The sequence below is a fragment of the Temnothorax nylanderi genome, unplaced genomic scaffold (assembly GCF_030848795.1).
Source record: "Temnothorax nylanderi isolate EJ_2023f unplaced genomic scaffold, tnyl_v1.0 TNYL_tig0113_pilon, whole genome shotgun sequence".
Lineage (NCBI taxonomy): Eukaryota > Metazoa > Arthropoda > Insecta > Hymenoptera > Formicidae > Temnothorax > Temnothorax nylanderi.
In genome coordinates, this window is record NW_027249175.1 from 357,501 (window position 1) to 378,376 (window position 20,876).

Below are 20,876 nucleotides of genomic sequence, written 5' to 3' on the forward strand. Positions count from 1 at the left end.
ACCCGTAAGGATTTTATATATTAGTATAGATTTGTATTATCTACTACAAAATGATATTAAGAGATTTGCGCCAAGTGAATATGATAAATTAATATAACATTTTTTTAATCATGTTTCTTTATTATACTTGTTACATACTTGTTCTTCTTTTACACGTTACATTGCTGTGTTTGTTAAGTATCTATATGTTATTAAAAATAGTTCGTTATCGTTACTTTTAATCCATTAATAAAGTAACTCATTACCGTTATTATTTCCATTTTAAAACAGCGTTACAAGTACGTGATACCAACCTTGTATCATATTCCAAACATACAATCAAGAAATTTAGAAAAAATAAAATTATTAACGATAATATTTACATAAAAAACACTTGGCGTGCCCGAATCGTATTAACAACTTCTGTGTTTTCTACAAATATGTTTGTAACATATAATATCACATCAGTGTCATAGAAAGGGTACGTTAAGCGTTTGTTACGTCCTGTGGACTCCACGATTTTCCTTTTTCGCGGAAGTTTCCTAAAAATCTAGAATAGCCTTTAGATTAAAATAAGTAATAACCGAGCACTAACGGTTGTCCATCGGCAAGTAAGCCAGTCATATTAGACGTCGAACCTTTCAATTAATCTTCCCAGGTTGCAACCACCATTTTTTTTTGACAAGGGGGAAAATCCTCATGGGATACCCCCGTCCCCGGGGCGGAACGGGCGGTTATGCCGGACTCTTACCGGCTAAAAATCGCCCCGAGTGTCCCTCTCGGCGTTATGTAAGAGAGGCCCCGGGAAACGTCATGATCCTTCCGTGAGCCTCCCCACGCCTGCCCTGCAGGGCAAGTCCTGCAGGATTAATCTAATTTGTGACGAGTGGGGGACACTAACCCCACTCGCCACCCCCCCCCTCCGGAGTTGCTGCCGAAGCAGCAGCGGGCGCATGGCTTTCCCCGACCACGCGCCCACCCCCCGGATGGGTGAGAGGAGGAACCTCATCACTGAGTGATGGGCCCCTCCTCCCCCCGCACCCTCACGTAGAGGGCAGGTGGGATCGGAACTCGGGAGTGTTTCCACCCCCAGGTCCCGCCCCCCACCCTCCGCAACCCCGGAGGGGGCGCTTGTGACAGGCATCCCTTAAGACGCCCGCCCAAGCCCCCCCCAGGTCGCCGCGTCCTCCGCCGACCTGCTCGACACAAGCGTCGGCGGCAGGAGGACGGGCCCTGAAGAGCTCGTCCCCCTGTCGCGGTTCCCCCCGTCTATTCACTCCGCGAGTTAAACACCCGCCTTTCTTTGCTTTACGACACCCCCCCCCCCTCTCAAACTGGGAAGGGAGAGGGGCCGCCCGGGAATGGGGAGGAATATCGTCCCCGTCGGAGGGCAACATCCCCCACCCCCGGGCGTTGTCCTAGTCCCTTGCTTACTTTCTCCTACGCGTCGTCCAAAGCCGAGGTCAGGACGCCCATGCGAGGCCCCCGTTGTCCCCGCCTTCGAACTGGCGGCGGTGGTGGTGGTGGCCTCGGCGCCCTGTCCTCCTCCTCGCTGCTACTATTAGCTGGAGGGGGATCAACCTCCCCCCTCCGGATCCTTTCGTTCGCCTCCTTCTACGACATCACTGTGTCGCAGGAGACGAACGCCCTCCACTTCTCATCCGCTTCTCCTACCCCCCCCCCCCGACCGTCGCGGCTATGACGGCCGGGAGGAAAAGATCCTCTTCTATTACTGCCCGGAGGACACGGCGCTCATTGTCCCATGCCGGACAATGTTCCAATATATGTTGTGCCGTGTCCGCTTCCCCCGGGCAGTGATGGCAGCGCGTGGTGCGCTCCTTCCCGATACGGCACAGGTAATCACCGAAACAGCCATGACCGGTGATCACCTGTGCCGCGTGGAACGAAGATCCCCTCTTTCTTCGCTCCACCCACTCCTCAAGTACCGGCTGGACAGCCTCACGCACCCTCCTGCCCGCAAGTCGCGGATCTGCGAGGTACTCCGTCCATTTCTGCAGGAGGGTCTGCGTGACTCGGAGCTTCAGCTCCCTCTTTGCCCTCGGCGGGATTTCCCCCAGCTTTTCTCTGATCGCCTTCGTTGACTCGTACATCGATGCGTACGATTCGGCGATCAGATGTATTGGGGGAACCCCGGCGAGGGCAGTCGCCCCCACGTGGGAGACGGTCCTATAGGCTCTGGCGGCCCTGTTGACTATAATTCTTTGGGCCGCCGCCATCTGCCTATTAAGGCGGGGATTGCTCCCCACCTTCTGCCACCATATCGGTGCTGTATACAGCAGCACCGATTGGACCGTCGCCACGTAGAGGCGCCTCACGCGCCCGCTGGCCCCTCCGACGTTCGGCAAAAGCCTGGCCAAACTATTGGCCGCCTTCGTTGCCTTCGGGGCCACGCGAGCAACGTGCTCGCTGAAGCTCCTATGGCTGTCCAACCACATCCCTAGGTACTTTAAATGAGGAGTGATCGGGACTTCAACTCCCTCAACTCGGAGGCTGAGCCCCTCCGGAGGCCGGCCCCACTTTTTGCGATCGTAGAAGACCGTGGCTTGCGTCTTCTGTGGGGCCACCTCCAGGCCCAGCCTCTTTATTGACCGCACCACACACGCAGCTGCCACATTCGCCAGCCTGGCTAGCTCCTGCCAGCCCTCCCCGCTGACTTCCAGGTATACATCATCTGCATATCCAGAGAGCCAGCAGTTTTCGGGGAGGGCCACCCTGAGGACCAGGTCATACGCTATGATCCAAAGCAGGGATCCAACACGGACCCCTGCGGGACCCCACACTCCACTAACCTGATCCTCAGGACCCCGTCCCGGTCTGTGTACATCAAACCTCTGTCCCGGAAGTAATCCCGGATGACCTCTATGAGGTAAGGGGGGACGTCTAACGCCTCCAGTGCCCTTACTATTACCGGCCAGGGGAGGGAGTTAAAGGCGTTTCTCACGTCAAACGAAATGCCCATCACTACCCTCCCCTCCTCAATGTCGGCCTCCGTGCGGGACTATTGCGTCTATCATTGATCTTCCCGCACGGAAGCCGAACTGGTCATCCGAGAGACCTCCTTCTTCCCTCCGGGAAAGATGCTGGACGAGGCGTTCGGCGATTATTCTCTCGAATATCTTGCCTGCCTCGTCCAGCAAGCACACAGGCCAGTAGGCGGACGGGGAATCGGCGGGTTTGCCCGCCTTCGGCTGGAGCACCAGGCTGGCCTCCTTCCACTTCCTGGGGAACCGACCGGCGCGCAGACACGCTGTGAATGTTTTGCGCATTCTGCCGGCCAGTTCCCCCGCGGCCAAGGTCCAGGCTCTGCCTGGAATACCGTCAGGGCCAGGAGCCTTTCCCCTCCTGACCCTGCGGAGAGCCCTCGCGAGTTTCTCTTCCGTGACCCCCAGTTCCTCGTCCCATTCCGGAGGCGCCGTCCTCGGGAATGAGACTGCGCTTCCCTCGCCGGCCGGGAAGAGCGCGCTCACAACCCGGTCGACGAACTGGGGGTCCAATGTTTCCGTAAGTGGGGGCGCCCAGGGCCTCAACTTATCCTGAACTAATTTATACGGGCGCCCCCACGGATCCTCCTCCACACTCGTGATGAGCTCTTTCCAGGCCCTGTCCTTGGCCGCGAATATGGCGCGGGAGAGGTCCTGGCGGGCGGCACGCCAGGTTTCCCCCGCTTCCTCCTTATTGAGGGCTCCGCGCCTACCTGCGTGGGCCCTCTGCCACGTCCTTTTGGCGTGGACAGAGGAGCGCCGAAACTCGGCTATCTCCTCCGTCCACCAATAGGCGGCGCGCCGGGGGGGGGGGAGATGGCGGACCCGAGGCATGGCCACGTCGCACGCTCGCGACATTACTGAGACCAGGCGCTCGGCCTCCGCATTTACGTCCCCGTCCTCCCCGACGTCGCCGTCCTCCTCTCCCCAGGTCAGGTCGTGGATCGCAGCTTCAAATAGATCCCGGTCTAACCTTTTGAGGGCCCATCTCCGTTGCCTCTTCTCCGCCTCGCGGCGGCGGGCGAGCAACCCCGGAGGGGTGGCCCGGACCATCATCTCTATATACAGATGATCGGAAAGTGACTCCTGGTCCTTGACCACCCTCCAGCCACTTATGTCGCGTCCGGCAAGGGGGTTGGTCTATGTCAAGTCGACTATTGAGGCCCCCCGCCGGCGCACGCAGGTGCTCTCTCGGCCTGTGTTAATTAAGCACAGGCCGAGGCCCGCCGCCCACAATTCCAAGGCGTGGCCCCTCCGATCGATGCGCGGGGAACCCCACTGCGAGGATTTCGCGTTGAAGTCCCCCGCCACCATGACCCGGCCAGGCAGATATCTACGGACACACGCATCGAGCTCGCGCAACATCTGCTTGAACCTGGCCAGGTCCCATCTCGGAGGGGCATATACTCCTACCACGGAGATGAGCCCCCATTTAGCTGCCACAAACCCGTCCCCGGCTTCTGAAAAGTTGCACGGGGGGGAGTGTGGCAGCGTTCTCCAGGTTAGAGCGGCGGAGCCGCTACGGTCAGCAACCCAGCAGGGGTGGCCTGCTGGGACCCTGTAGGACTCCGCCACTATACCCAAACCACACCCGCGCTCCGCCATCATTTGGACTAACAGGTCCTGGGCGGCGCGGTCGTGGTTCAGATTTATCTGTAGGACCTTTAGGGACATCTTATCTTGTCCCGTTTAGGTCCTCCGTCCTAGTCCTCTCTGTTTCCGCGGGCGCGGTTTCCACTTCCATTGGCTCGGCTTCTGGAAGATCCACCCGCCCCTCTGTTTCCTTCTCTATCTTGTCCACATCCATAGTTTCGGATGGTGACTTTACCGCCTTCGAGGCAACGATCATGCCACCGGTACTTTTGTAGCCGGCGACTGTCTCATTTCCGATGATCTTGGGTTTGGGTTTACTTTTCGAACCCGCGACCTTCTCCGACTGCTTCGGTCCCTTGACCGGCGCTGATGTCTTTGCCCCATCCTTGGCAACTGTACTTTTGCTTTTGTTGGCTGCTGCCATCGGGGGTGCTTTCTTTCTCTTCTGAGAAGAGGCAGCCCCTCCTCTTCCCTTCTCCCCATCAACGCACGGCTTGCTGCCGAATCGGTGGCTGCTAGGAAGCCCCCTGATCTCGCACACGACGCAGTTGAATGGGGCCTCACAAGTTTTGGCCTGATGGCCTATTTGACCGCACCGGTAGCAACTACCGGTGCGGTCTATCTCACTTTTACAATTTGCCCTGGTGTGACCCACTTTAAGGCACCTAAAACATTGCAGCTGGCGTTTCTCCAGCATCTCAATTCTGGCGCCAGTCCAGCCGATGGTTATTTTGCTCTCACTGGTGAGGGCATTGGCTGCAGCAAGCGGGCACCTCACGTACACCGTACAGAGCCCGTTCGGCGCCCGCCTGATTGGGCCCACCGTTATATTAGTGGGGAAGGTATTACTCTTGACTGCAAGAGCTTCCCTCACCTCCTCTTCTGTAACGGACTCCTCAAAGCCCAGGATCCGGAGTTCGGCGGTCATTACTGGCCGTCCCACTCGGACCCCCTCTTTCAAAGCAAGTACTTCGGCCATTTTTGCTGCCAAGGTATCCGCCTTGGCAGCACTATCCTGCCCTGAGATCTCCAAGCTCAGGGCCCCGGTGACCGTCTTCCTGACGTTGGGAGGTTTTGTAATCCCCAAGTCAGAAAGCTTTATTGCCCTTCTTGCCGCAGCCATATGTACAGCGTATTCCTCCTTAGGGCATGTGAGGGTAACCGCGGCTGTTCGCGGTACCCTGCGCTTCGCTTTCTTTTGCTGAGAAGGAGTGGCATTTTTGCCCATGGGTTTACCGGACGATTCCGGTTTGTTTCCCGCTTTCCCGACCGGTTTTTTAGTCGGGAGATTAGCCTTATCCGCCCCCTTCTTTTCTCTCCTCCCCACGACTTTTGCCCACGTTGTTTCTAACTGTTTCGGGTCGGTGTGGGTTCTAGGGACTTCGGGCGAGGTCCCTTCTCCTCTCGCCCTTGGGTCCTTTTTCCTCCTTTAGAAGAGGTCGCCTTCTCCAACTCGTTGTTTTTTGTCGGAGGGGCCTCTTTCTTAGCATTCTTTCCGACCTTCGTCGGCTTAACGGACCTCCCGGATTCCTGAGAAAGGGGATTCGTTCTCCCTTCTTTCCTCGGGGTTTTGAGGGCTGGTCCCAGGACTTTGGACAGCCTGTGGAAGAGATCGTCAGCTAACTTGTTGACTCTCTCCTCCACGCACATCGCCACTTCCTGCGATAGGCGTTCCTCCATTGACAGGTGCTTTTCTGTCGTCCTTTCGGTATCCCCGACAGCACAGATTCCGATTGATTCCTTCGCGGGTACCGCCGGATCAATGACCTTCCTTCTTTCTTGAATGGAAGGTCTCACCGCTTCCGGCGTTCCTTCTTGGGCTATTTGTTACATGATTTTCTTATAGGAACTCGTAGCCTCTTCGTCTACTTCCATTACATTTGGAGGCTCCTCGCCTCCTCGTGCGGGTGCAGGACAACCTCTGACTGTGAGGGTGCGATATCGTCCTCAGAAGAGGAAGGGATGATGTACTTTCTCTTCTTCGTACCTCGCATCTCGCGTTCTTGTTTTGACGAGCACTCCGTGTTCTGTCCCTCCAAAAGAGTCTGCAGTCGCTCCATCCTGATGCGTTGTTCTTGCATCTCCTTCTGCATCTGCTCGTGCTGAGCTTACAGTCCTCTCAAAGCTTCTAATTCTCGCTCCTGAGAGGCAATTTTCTCTCGGAGCTCCTCCATCTCCGCATCCCTGACGTATTCGTTTTCCTCTCGCTTGTACCTTTCTACAAGTTGGGAAATCGCAACCTTTATGGTTGCGGCTGATAAATTCAGCTTTCTTCTCATCACTCCCTGGAGTTTCCCGGATTTCTCGGCAACCTGATCAATACTATTGACTTGTTCCAATATTATGCCGGGAAGCGTTTCAGTGGGTGTATGGCTTAGCTCTTGCTTCACTTTTTTCTCCGCAGCCTTCCTGTTCATTGATAGGTTTGCTGGTATTGCGGCGTTCCTCAACACCCTCAATTTGCGAGCTGCTTCCACGAGTTGCTTCTTTCCCTCTTCGAGTCGCTTTAAATAATATTCCCCAATTGTAGGGCGGCGACCCTGTCCGCCCTCTTTCCAGGCCACGTCAATAGGTGGGCAGTCCTCCTCACCCACCAGTGCGACCGTTTGTTCCTTAGCATCTGCCATAATCGCTATGGCAACTTCCATGCAGCCAGGAGTCAACGCGGGCGTCTCTCCCCTGTTGTCACCAACAACGACTACCTCCTCGCCTTCCGAGCCCACTTCCGATTCCGCCAGTGAGTCTGTCTCCATGGTCGATGACTGAGTCCTAGGCGGATCAACATAATCCTGCTGTCTCCTTCTGTTTGAGCGTTTCTTGCTCTTAGAGCGATGTTGCTTGCTCCTACTGCGAATACCAGACCCGGACTCATCCGAGTCTACGGACGTCCGTATCTTCGTCCGCGAGTTGCCCTTCTTGCCCTTCTGCTGGTCGCACCTGCTTACGTGTACCCTCACGTCTCCCATGCTTCCTTGATTAGAGGCTTGACTTCTCTCCGTGGAAGCGCACGTCTTCTGGGTCCCTCCCGACCCATCGACGTAGCCCTCCTCCTCCGTGCTCGTCTCGTTTTTGGAAGAATTGTAATAAAAGTCCGTCATGTCTGAATTTATCCCCGGACCCGCTGCGGCTCTGACACCCAGGGACATGCTCTCTCCGACCGACCAGGAAACGTTCCCAGCCGGCCGGGTTCCCCCGAGTTCCCCCGGGAGGGGGGGGGTGTCTATGCCTTTGGCCCCCGGAATATTTCAACGGGGGCGCTGGGCTCCAGCCCCCTACTGGCCCGTGGGCGGAGCAAGCTTTCTCCCACGGGCTTTCAGGGGTCCCCGGGGTCCGACCCCCGGGGCACCGCAGCGGGCGCAGGCACGCGGGGGGCCCCACGGACGGTTGGGGCGAAGGAGGTCGCACCCCCTCCATCGCCTTGCCCGCCGTGGCGGCTAGCTACCGTGTTCAGCCGCCGGCCGAGGTGACCTCTGCACCGACGGCTGTTATCGACTCCGGCGGCCGAGTTCGGAAGAGATGTTATCTCCGACCGCCGGAGTCCAGCGGCTAGACCCGCCGGCCCCGACCTCGGAATATGTCCGAGCGGCCCATGCAACCCTCCACACTTGGCGAACCGTGGGACCACGTCCCTGGTGTGCAACCGCCAAGTGTGGGCCTCTCCTCCAACCGACCCAGGACCACGTCCTGGACTGACTTGAAAGAGGGTTATCCCCTCTCCTCCTGCCGGAGCACCGGCGTGCAATAGAGAATGAGAGGGGATCTTCCCGTCCCCTCGGTGAGACGGCATCCTTGCCCACCTCGGGAACGGGGACCACCCTCCCCCAAAACCCCTCCCCTGGCCTTACGGCCGGACCCCCCACCCTGCCGGAGCACTGGCATGCAATGGGTGAGAGATCCAACCCACCCCGAGAAAAACCCCAGTTCCCCCACCCTGTCGGAGCACCGGCGTGCAATGGGTGAGAGAGCCACCCACCCCGAACCCCGTGGTTTTTTATCGAGGTTTTCCTTCCTCTAGGCCAGTGGGAGGAGTAGAAACGCCCCCCTAACGGTCCCGGCCGACCGGGCGTTTGAAGTCGGGGTCGCCTTCCCCTACCGGCGATTGGGACCGGCCCGAAGGTCAGTCCCTAAGGGAGTCGCCGCGCCGGGCTCCCATTCTTCCCGCCACTCCGATCCATAGATCGGCGGCAGGAAGGGTGGACTCTTAGACCCCGCACCTCACCGACGGGTCACCACAGTGACTTCTACCAACAGAAGCCACCGGACATAACCCGTCGGATCCGAACGGAGAGCCCTCTCGCCGCGTCAAGGCGGTCCACCACGAGAGAAAGGTTGCAACCACTATGAATCGCTTTGATTTGAGGTGCTATAAGTGGGATGTATTTTGCTTCGCAATAAAAAGTTATTAACAATATTATTAACAAAAAAAACAAGATTTTTTTTATTTTTTCTCAAATATCTCGAAAACTAAGCAAGATATGGTGACTATACGTACCTTTTTTGTAGAGCGTAAAATTATCTACAATAATGATCTGAACAACATTTATCGTCAAGTCAGTCGTTTAGCTTGCACGCGCTGTCAAAGTCCGAGACTCGGATCCCGAAAACCCTCGATTTCATCGTTTTTTTTATGTTGCGCCGGTGATTTTTTTCCGTCATTTAAAATGGAATTAAAAATTCCCCAAAAATCACACATCATCTGAGAACTACAAAGAATACTTTTCATGATGCAACCGATTTTTTAGACTCTTTTTTTTTAGTTTGTAGATATGTAAGCAAAAAATTTTGATTTTTTGGAATAGTCTTAGTTTTTCGCTGTTTTCAGGCCTTAGAATTTATTTGAGACGAAATTTATCGTATGCATCTTGTTGTGGACGAAATTTGCAACAAAAAAGGACCCTTGTATTTTTTTGTACGACGAACGCTGATTTTTTTATTGACGCGCAAAGTTATTCAATATTGCGCACAGGTCGGATAACGTTTGTTTTACACCGAAATAATTATTTTTCATTAAACTCGGGATCCGAGTCTCGGACTTTGACGGCGCGTGCAAGCTAAACGACTGACTTGACGATAAATGTTGCTCAGATCATTATTGTAGATAATTTTACGCTCTACAAAAAAGATACGTATAGTTAGTTACCCTATCTTGCTTAGTTTTCGAGATATTTGAGAAAAAATTTAAAAAATCGCGTTTTTTGTTGATAATATTGTTAATAACTTTGTATTGCGCGTTAATTTTGCGAAGCAAAATAAATCCCACTTATAGCACCTCAAATCAAAGCGATTCATGGTGGTTGCAACCTGGGAAGATTTATTGGAAGGTTAACCCCCTAAATTAGTCTAATATGACTGGCCTAAAGTAAGCTATGATCTCGACACGTTTCAAATTTTCCTATCGCTATGTGTAGTTGAAGTTTGGAGCGAAAATTAAAATGCGTTTTGTTCCAAAAAGTGCAAGTGGGAGAACAATATTTAAGATCCCTGAAAGTAAAAAAAAATCGCTATTTCCTATTTTTTCTTTCATGTTTGCTTACGTGACTAAACGAGATCGAGAAATCAAGAGAAAACTTCCAGGTGATGAAATCCAAACAAATAAGGCATATGCGACTACGTTTTTATCAACTTTGTCTGATCTACGACTATAAACCTATCGACACGGCGCGCCAAGAAACTCTTATATTCAAGAAAAATTACAAAAAATGTTATTATATTGAACGAGTAGTCTCGACAGATAAAAATAAAGTCTGGGACGTGCGTTTCTGAAAATCTTGTATATAATATAATTATATAAAGTACTTATAATATAATTATAAGTACGTAACGAAAATTTTTATTTGTTTGAACCGACAGTAAAGATATAAGACTATGCGTTGTCTTCTAACATAAAAACAGGGTCGCAAGATAAACCGAGGACCCAGAAAGGAACCGAGAACCCTAATAAAGGAAAAATCGGCGATAATCAAAGAATGGATGAGTCACTGGAAGAACTGAGCTTGAACCCTCAAAATAAGACGGTGGGGGCCTTACGACAAGACTCGCCAATTGACAGCCATATAAATCGATAACTGTACCTAGCTCGCCAATAGATAGACGAAAACTCAAATCTACATCCCGGGTGAAAAAAACATCCTACCAACCAAAATCCTCGAAACAAAAACCTGACACATCTCACGTATATATCCACTGCCTATGCTACAGCCTACAGTTAATAGCCCAGTCAAATAGGAACAAGGACTCCGCATTATAATTATATAAGAATTGGGATTTCGGTAAAATCGGATATTTTTTAAATATGTTGTAGCTTATGACCTATTGAACAAAAAATGTAATGAACTCGAAGCTAAATAATGGACAGTTTTTAAGCTACAGCCAGTCAAAGACAAAAAATTCGGACTCTGCGAGTATTATATTCCTACTCCTAATAATAATTTAGGACGACCCAGATAACCCAGAACGGCATGGACGTCACGCATACACACACATACACATACACGCACGCACACACGCACACGACACACACACACACACACACACACACACACTCCGCAAGTATTATATTCCTACTCTTCTAATGGGCGTGGTGGAGGATTGGTCTCATGTGTGTGTGTGTGTGTGTGTGTGTGTGTGTGTGTGTGTGTGTGTGTGTGTGTGTGTGTGTGTGTGTGTGTGCGTGCGTGTGCGTGCGTGTGTGTGTGTGTGTGCGTGCGTCCGTGCGTGCGTGCATGCGTGCGTGCGCACATGCGTATCTGGGACATCCTGGGTTATGCCAGGTGTAGGAGTATAATACTCGCAAAGTCGAATTTTTTGCGTTTGACTGACTGTAGCTCAAAAACTATCCATTATTTAGCTTTGTAGCCCAGTCAAAATAGGAAAGGACGGGGTGTAAAAATCGCCATTTTTCGCCCTCAATGGGAACCTGTAAAACATGCTTTGCTACCTTATTTGAGGTTGAAAGAAGAAGGAAATAATATTCTTTTCACCAGGATGTTATAGCATACGATTTCTCAAAAGTCCCCATATTAGTACGACCAATCGCCGTCCTCCCTAGTACGGCATCGCGACATCTACATCACTCTCTCTCTCTCTCTGCTTTACCGCTGTGTGTCCGTTACGCTGTAAACATCGCTGAATTTGTGTACGCTGAAATATAAGCTTTGTCACCGATATTATCGTCTCTGCACTCATCCATCCGATCCCATCCTAACAGATTATGGGCCCAGGAACGCCCAAAGATAGTGCAGAACAGTAAAAGAGGAAAGAGCTGAAGTGAATCGGTTTCAGTCTTTGCGAAAGTTTTAGGTTAAAGTAACACGACTGCCGTTACTAACCGGAAGGATGAGCGCATAGAAGCGCTGAATAAAGATAATTACGACACCTGGAAGCTGCAGATGCAGGCATTGCTGGTAAAAAACGATGCATGGGTATACGTAAGCGGTGAGTCTGTGAAACCGGCCCTCGTAGCCAACGATCCCGTTGCGGCGAATGCGGTAAGGCAATGGAAAATAAACGATGACAAAGCCAAATCGGACATTATTCTCTCGATCAATCCTAGTGAACTGAAGCAAATAAAAAAATGCGAGACATCGAGGGACGTCTGGCTGAAGCTCGAGAACATCTACCAATCTAAAGGACCAGCCAGGAAAGCCACATTGTTGAAGCAGTTGACCCTCCAGCGTATGGAAAACGGCGGCGAAGTGCGCGAACACATACGCAAGTTTTTTGACGCGGTTGACAAACTTGGTGAGATGGAAGTAGACATTAATCCCGATTTGTTATCGAATATGCTTCTTTACAGTTTACCATCAAGCTTCGAGAACTTTCGTTGCGCCATAGAGTCTCGCGACGAACTACCAGCACCAGAGACGCTACGAATAAAAATTATCGAAGAAAGCGACGCAAGAGCAAACGACGCTGCACGCGCACCCGTACAAAATGCATTATACGCAAACAAAGGCGGAAAGAAGATGCGAAAACCAAAGCTACCCGTTGCCAAGAAGAACGACGCAAATACTGGCGGCGAGTTCAAATACCGCTGTCATCGATACGGTACGATAAGACATAAAGCAGCGGAATGCACCAAGAAGTAAGACAGCGATCGCGAAAGCGCAAAGAAGAGCGAGGAAACGAACTTGTGTGCATCAGTCGACTCGCGCGAAGAACACTGTGCGTTTCGTGCGACCGGCACGAATCACGGCGGCCGATGGTGCTTGGATAGTGGGACGCTCGCGCGACCTCGCACTTGAGTAACTCAGCTCGTGAATTCGTCGTGATCGAAGATGCCAGCAACATCGAGCTGAGCTTAGCAAACAACAGCTCGACCGACATACTCGCGAAGGGTGAAGTTCTGTTTAGCGCGGACGTTTTTGGTAAAATTAAAAACTTTCGTTTAAAGAACGCTTTACATGTTCCGGACTTGCGTACGAACCTATTGTCTGTCGGAAAAATTACTGAGAAAAGTTTTAGGGTAATTTTCGACAAAGATAAAGCCACGGTCAACGATAGCGAAGGCGTCGTCAGATTGATCGCCGATCGTATTGACGGGTTGTATTATGTACGCGAAACATTGAGTCATCGAAACGGTAGTACTCGCGAAGCAGCATGTAATTCCACAGAAGTTAAGTCCTTAGAAACATGGCATCGACGTCTGGGACACTTAAACGAGAGATATCTTCTAGAGGCGGTCAAGAATCAAACAGTTTGCGGCATCGAGCTCAAGACACCGAAGGAGAAACTAAACTGCGATATCTGTGTGAGAGGCAAAATGACAAGAACCCCTTTCGTCAAGAAAACTGAGCAGAATACACAGCTACTGGAAATCGTTCATTCCGACGTGTGTGGCCCCATGCGCGTCGAATCTCACGGACGAGCTAAATATTTTGTCACTTTCATTGACGACTGCTCTAAGTGGTGCGAGGTACGTTTTCTGAAGACTAAAGGCGAAGTGCTCAACGCATTCAAGGAGTACAAGGCCTTGGTTGAAAACTTGAGAGATAAGAAAATCAAATACCTCCAATCGGACAACGGAGAGGAATACAAAAATCTCGAATTTGATGCCTTCATTGCCGAGCACGGGATTGCGAGAAGATTTTCGATACCGTATCATCCAGAACAGAACGGCACCGCTGAGCGAAAGAACAGGACCCTACTGGATACTGCGAGGTGCCTTCTGCTGCAATCAGGGCTGCCAGCATCTTTTTGGGCCGAAGCAGTCTCGACCGCGAACTAAATCAGAAATAGAACTCCAAGCTCTAGTCTGGATGAAAGAACGCCCTACGAACTATGGACAGGGAGGAAGCCTAACATATCACATTTTCGAGAATTCGGATGTAAGGCATTCTGCTTAGATACGGAACCAGCCAAAGGAAAGTTCGACCCTCGCGATAAACCGGCAATTTTCCTAGGATACTCGGAATCTTCAAAAGGTTACAGGATGTGGTTAACTGAAGAAAGGAAGATTGCACTATCGCGAGACGTGACTTTTATGGACTCCCCCACATGTACCTCCTCGACAACTCTTGAAGATTTTATCCCAAAAGATCTACATCGAAGCGAAAAAACAACGGAGTCTCCCTCTGAGAACCGAATCGTGTAGGTCGAGTTAACTCCGCTAGATTCTGAAGAACAAGAGCATGAACGCGATAACGACGCCGTCGAGTGCGAACAAGATCCCGACGGAAATATACATCGAGATCAACCGAGGAGAGAACCTGGTAGACCTCGGATAATTCGCACGGGGCAGAGAGGGCGGCCTCGACTCCAATATCAGCCAATTCGAGAAGAGATAGTAAACGAAGAGCCGTTGTTCGCAGGCTTGACTGAAATACCGTTCAAGCAGGCTATGTCCAGTGAAGATGCAGAAGATTGGCGTCACGCCATAAGTTCAGAAGTGAAATTCATTCTCAATCACGACACATGGCAGTTGATAGATCGTCCGAAGGACAAAGAAGTTATCGGAAGTCGTTTCGTAATACAACTCCGATGGAACTCTGAAGAGGAGAAAGGCTCGCTTGGTGGCGAAAGGCTTCGCACAGCGTCCTGGATTTCATTACAACGAGACCTTTGCTCCCGTAGCGCGGATGAGTTCACTTCGCCTATTGGTGGAGCCTAGCGGCTCAGGAAAACATGTGTATTCGACACTTGGACATAACCACAGCCTATCTCAACGGAGACATCGAAGAAGAACTGCTCATGGAGCCTCCACAATTTTTGGAAGAAGCCCTAGAATCCATCGTGGAAGACCGGACTTTCGATGAGGCCTTGAAGAAGAAAGCAGATACCATGCTGAGAGAACTGCGAGTCGGGAATAAAGTATGCCTATTAAAGAAGGCGCTGTACGGACTTCGTCAGGCCGGAAGAAACTGGTATAAAAAACTCGACGAGTCTTTACAAAAAATTGGGGCGGAACCAACAAATGCCGATCCTTGTGTATACCGCATAAAAGAGAAAGAAGGATCTTCGTACATCCTTATTTATGTTGACGACATCGTGATCGTATCGAGGAACAAAAAGAAGTCTGAAGAAATTAAATCGAAACTAGCTCGTGACTTTGATGTAAAGGACTCGGGCGATGTCAAATATTGTCTGGGAATAGAGTTCTCACGAAGAGAAGACAAGATATTCATGAATCAACGAGGATACATCAAGGACGTGTTGAGGAGATTTGGAATGGAGGATTCTAAGACGGTTAGCACGCCAATGGATGTAAATTCGAGACTGAACAGACCAAACCACGAAGTAGATGACGAAGTGCGAAAGTTACCGTATCGAGAGCTAGTGGGTTCGTTAATGTATCTGGCCGTATCCACGAGGCCCGATATCGCACACGTCGTGAGCTATTTCAGTCAATTTAATGAAGACTTTGACAAGGAACATTGGGCGGTTGGGAATCGTGTCCTGAAGTATCCTGAAGGTACTATTGACATCGGAATCGTTTTTGAACGGAGTTCAGCCCTTCTAAAGGGATTCGTCGATTCTGACTGGGGGAACTGCCCCATGGACAGACGTTCATATACCGGATACGTGTTTCTCCTCAGTGGCGGGCCAATCTCATGGGACTCCAAGAAGTAGAAGACGGTGGCCTTATCGTCAACGGAAGCCGAATACATGGCGTTGGTCGAAGCTACTAAGGAAGCAATTTATTTAAACGAGTTTCTTTTTGAATTAGGTTTCAAAGACTTGGCCGGTGGAGTATTGTTTAACGACAACATCGGAGCCAAGAAACTTGCCGAAAACGCTACCTATCACGCGCGTAGCAAACATATAGACATTCGGCACCACTTCATCCGGGAAGCCTTGAAGGATCGAAGGATCAGCGTCCATCACCTACCTACGGAAGACATGCTGGCAGACATGATGACCAAGGCCCTACCTAAAGGAAAGCATTTAAAATGTCTAAAACTATGCGGTCTGAAAGAGTTATATTTTGGTTCCCCATAGGACTTTCTGTAGATCGAGGGGGGGGGGGTGTTATAGCATACGATTTCTCAAAAGTCCCCATATTAGTACGACCAATCGCCGTCCTCCCTAGTACGGCATTGTGACATCTACATCACTCTCTCTCTCTCTCTCTCTCTCTCTCTCTCTCTCTCTCTCTCTCTCTCTTTCTCTCTCTCTGCTTTACCGCTGTGTGTCCGTTACGCTGTAAACATCGCTGAATTTGTGTACGCTGAAATATAAGCTTTGTCACGGATATTATCGTCTCTGCACTCATCCATCCGATCCCATCCTAACACAGGAAACTGCGGGAAATATTTTAGAAGCGATAATGTCTTTAAAATGTGTGTCAAAATAGCTGTGTTTCAGCGGTTTAACAAGCTTTACATTTCGATTTAATGAATTCTACACCACAAAACTGTATAGAAATGCATGTACATACAATACGAGCGCATGCACCATTGCTCATATACACTTATCATACCGTATGTATCAAAAGTTCCAGAACGGTCAATCATCTCAGAAAGTACTGGTTTATGGGAAAAATGTTTCAGATAAAAGTTAGAGGATTCAAAGAGGGCTAATAGACGATTTTATTAGATTTTGGGTCCGGGGCCCGTGTTGGGCCCAGTAAGGTTTAAGTTAAATTTTTTAAATGAAAATCCCTATTTTTTATTATATTATCTTTTTTTACTAATTAATTTGAACAACTTTTGTCTAAAACATTTATGTATTTGCCTAATATTTTTTAAGATATTCAAGGAAAACTTGGTAACTTTTTCAATATTTAGTTTATGATATCTCGATACTTATTTGTCGGAGGGAAAAGTAGTACAGGACTTTTTGACTTGATTTTGTTAGAGTCTCTAGAATACAGAGTCTGGCCATTCGTAGACCTATTTTTATTAGTTCAAGTTTGCAACCCCTCAAAATGGCGTAACCAATCATAGTACAAATAGATCATACATTGATTGTATATCAATGTGTTGTGTGTGTATCAATGCCTTTGTGTATGGGGCTGCATTTGGGGAGCGCGTTATATAAACTAACACATATGTATACACTTATACACTAATCCCTACCACACACCAACACGGCCATTTTAAGAGGCTTTAGTCTAGTTGGCCAGACTCTGTATTCTAGAGACTCTAGATTTAGTCTCAAGAATATGCTGTTACAATAATACCTCAACTTTTTTTAAATACTTGTGTAGACATCTCCTTGGAGCTTTCATGTCTACACTACTGGGCTCAACACGGGCCCCAAACCCAAAATCTAATAAGATCATCTATTGGCCCCCTTTGATTCCTCCAATTTTTATCTGAAATATTTTTCCCATAAACCAATACTTTTTGAGATGATTGGCCGTTCCGGAACTTTTGGTATGATAAGTGTATATGAGCAATGGTGCATGCGCTCGCGTACATGCATTTCTATACAGTTTTGTGGTGTAGAATTCATTAAATCGAAATGTAGTGCTTGTTAAACCGCTGAAACATAGCTATTTTGATACACATTTCAAAGACATTTATTATCGCTCCTAAAATTTTTCCCGCAGTTTCCTGGTTGCAACGATGCGCCCCTTTTCAAAGGCATCGTTCCCGGCGAACACCCTCCGGATGCCGCCCGACCGATTCTCCGTCGGGCGAGGATAGGGCGCGGTGCGCCCACCTTTTTTAAAGATACCAAAAGTACCGTGTGCGCGAGCAAAAGCGCGGCACCGGTACCTCCCCGCGCGCGGCTCCGACGAACGCCGACGGGAGCCGATCCGCGCCGAAGATGAGCGCGCGTACTCGTACCACCGCGCGGCCCGCCTGAGGATCGGCCTCCCTCCCACCGAACCCGCCGCGCCGGAATATATAATCCGGCGTCCCGGCGAGAAGAGACACTTCGTCTCCGCACCAGCGTTCCGCTGTTTCCGACGAAGCCAGCCAAATCCTAGGGCGACACACCAAACGAGGTCCAGTGCTCTGTGCCTCGACCGAGAGCTCTCGGGTGTCCCCGACCTCCGTCAACCGAACTCCCGGCGGTAACGGCTAAGCGGGGTCGAGCACCCTCGGCCTCGTAACGAGCTCTCTCGCTACCGAAGCCCCGGGCTCCTAAATCCTACCGACCGGCCAGCCTGCACTTGACCGGCCGCTCCGTTGTAGATATCGCGTTTCGTCATTTCCTGTGATACCGCGCCGTGTGCACTTGCACTATACTCCGTTGTAGATATCGCGTTCCGTCATTTATTATAATACCGCGCCGGGTGCAGTGGCACTTTAACCTGTAGATACCGCGTTCCGTCGTTCTTGTAATACCGCGCCGTGTGCATTTGCACTTTACCCCGTTGATACCGCGTTCCGTCATTTCGTAATACCGCGCCGTATGCGCCTGCACTGTATCCTCCGTGCCGCGTAGCCTCCGGGCCCGTATACCGTGATTGCCGCCGGGCAAGGATTTTGTATGTATAATATTGAATAAACGTTGTCGTGTAAACTATATCTGGTTACTGTCTCTGGGCCTCCTATCGAACCCCTGATCCGGCGAGCTAGTCCGCGTTCGATTACCTCACAAGGAAAGCCGTTACATGGTGAAAAGAATATTATTTTCATCCTCTTTTAACCTCAAATAAGGTCGCAAAGCATGTTATACAGGTTCCCGTTGAGGGCGAAAAATGGCGATTTTTACACCCCCTCTTTTGACAGAAATAATTCTAAAAGTTTTGAAACTTGGTAGAGATGTTTGTTTGGGCTTACTAATAAACGTCTAAAAAGTCCTGATAAATTGAAAATGAGCGTTTGCCGCCATCTTGAAAAATAGGAGCACTTTTTCCGTTTTTTGCATATATCTCGTAAAATATTGATTTTATTAAAAAAATTGTTATTATCAAAATGGAAGCTTATTAAATTGTCTACAAAAAAGTATTATTCAATTTTTTCATAACTTTAATAGTTTTCGAGAAAATAGGCTGCAAATGTCGCGTAAGTAGCTAGTGAGGTCCAAACATTTTTTATATTATACACGAAAACCCATATTTTTTATTGTACCATCTTTTTTTACTAATTAATTTGAACAACTTTTATCAGATAAAAATTGAAGTGTTGCAAGGGGAACATAATATAATTTGACCTTAGGTGTAGGCGCTAATATCATGTAAAGATCACTTTCATTATTCTATTGGAACAGAGTAGGAGTACTGTGTGCCTACGGCCCCGGGAGCTCCGAGGGGGGAGCGGGGCGGGGGGGACTTGAGTGGCGAGGGGGTGTTGGGGAAGGGGGTTTCGGCGAGCGCGTCGAGACATGTTGTTTATCAAATATTTGATAAACATTTGATAACAACATGTCCCGACGCGCTCGCCGAAACCCCCTTCCCCAACACCCCCTCGCCACTCAAGTTCCCCCCGCCCCGCTCCCCCCTCGGAGCACCACGCTCGCTCCCGTTCCCCTCATTGATATTCTCTCTCGCTCCCGACCCCCGTTGTCTCTCCCCCGTTCGCGCGCGTCTTCTCGTTGGCGTTCTCTTTTCCTCGCGCGCGGTCTCTCTCGCTCCCGTCCCCGTTCGCGTTCTCTTTTCCTCGCGCGGTCTCTCTCGCTCCCGTCCCCCCGTTCGCGTTGTCTTTCTCTTGCGCGTGGTCTCTCTCTCGCTCCGCGTTTTTAATTTTTTGATAAAAAAAGAAAATACCTTAATCTTGACGAGGGGGGGCTCCATGGCCGCGGCCCTCCATTCGTCTCAACGCAGCCAGCATCGACTCCCGCGGATTTTGGCGGTCAGGGCGGTTGATGGGAGAAGGACCCGCGATATGCACAATTCGAGCCACGTTGAACACCAGCTCGTCCGCCAATCTTTCGTCCTCCGCTGTTGGACGATACGCGCGACCCTGCGCGAGGGCGTCGGTGTAAAAATGAGCCCTCCCGCGTCCGAGGAGCGCGCGGTGATCCACGTAAACTTCTACCCGCCCGCGTCCGATACCGAGTGGTCGAAGAGGTGGCTGACGCGGGGGTTCGGGAGCAGCGGGCCTCTCCCCCTGATCACTATCAGAGTCTTCGAAATCAATATTGTCAAATTCTACAATACCTCCCTGAATTTCGCTCTTTTCAATGTCTTTAGCGTCTTGCAGGGGAAGGCGCGGAGACATCACAAAAAATAACTCGTTAAAAAATCACACAAAAAAAAATGTTCGGACGAAACACGTTTAAGCACGCTCACGGCCACGACGAGACTAAAAAAAAATTCAACGATGGTTATAGTGGAGGCGGGTAACGTCGACGGGTCACATGCCGATGGTCCGATGCTTGCGCGCGTTGTAATTCGACACGAGTCGCAGCAAGACGTCGACCCACTTGTAATTTCCGTTGACAGTTTATGGTGTTTATGCAACGACGATAAGGGCTAGCGCCGTCGTTCGCGTTTTCTCTCGTTCACATCTCTTCGTTCGCGTTTTCTCTCCCTCGCGCGGATTTAACTTAATAATTATTATAATATAATAACTTAATAATTATTATTTAAAATGTTAATATTATGAAATATACTTAATATTAATAATAGTGAAGGAAGCGGAAAAAATAAATAATAAATGATATATAGAATTAAGCATAAAAATATTTATTTATAAAATTTTAAAAAATTTTTACAATTACCACACTTCTACTTCTTCTTCTTCCCTCTCAAACTCGTCTTCGATTTCGTATAATCTTCGAAATCCATAGATGTCTATATCTCCCGAAATTTCCCAAATTTCGTCATCGTTGTCGCGAAGGAGTTCTCGCTCCCATCGTACCCAACGCTGGCGATGTATATTGATGAAACCTCGAATTTGGATTTCATCGAAATGTATCACATTTGGCTGAAAACAAATTATACAAAAAATTTTTTTAAAATGTTTT

At 49.8% G+C, this 20,876-nt stretch overlaps 1 protein-coding gene across 1 annotated transcript in view; it reads left to right on the forward strand.

The window, feature by feature from the left end:
* The window catches only part of LOC139776176 (gustatory receptor for sugar taste 43a), a 236,201-nt gene that overhangs the window by 3,153 nt on the left and 212,172 nt on the right, over nucleotides 1-20,876 (forward strand). The gene's annotated exons all lie outside the window — the stretch shown is intronic.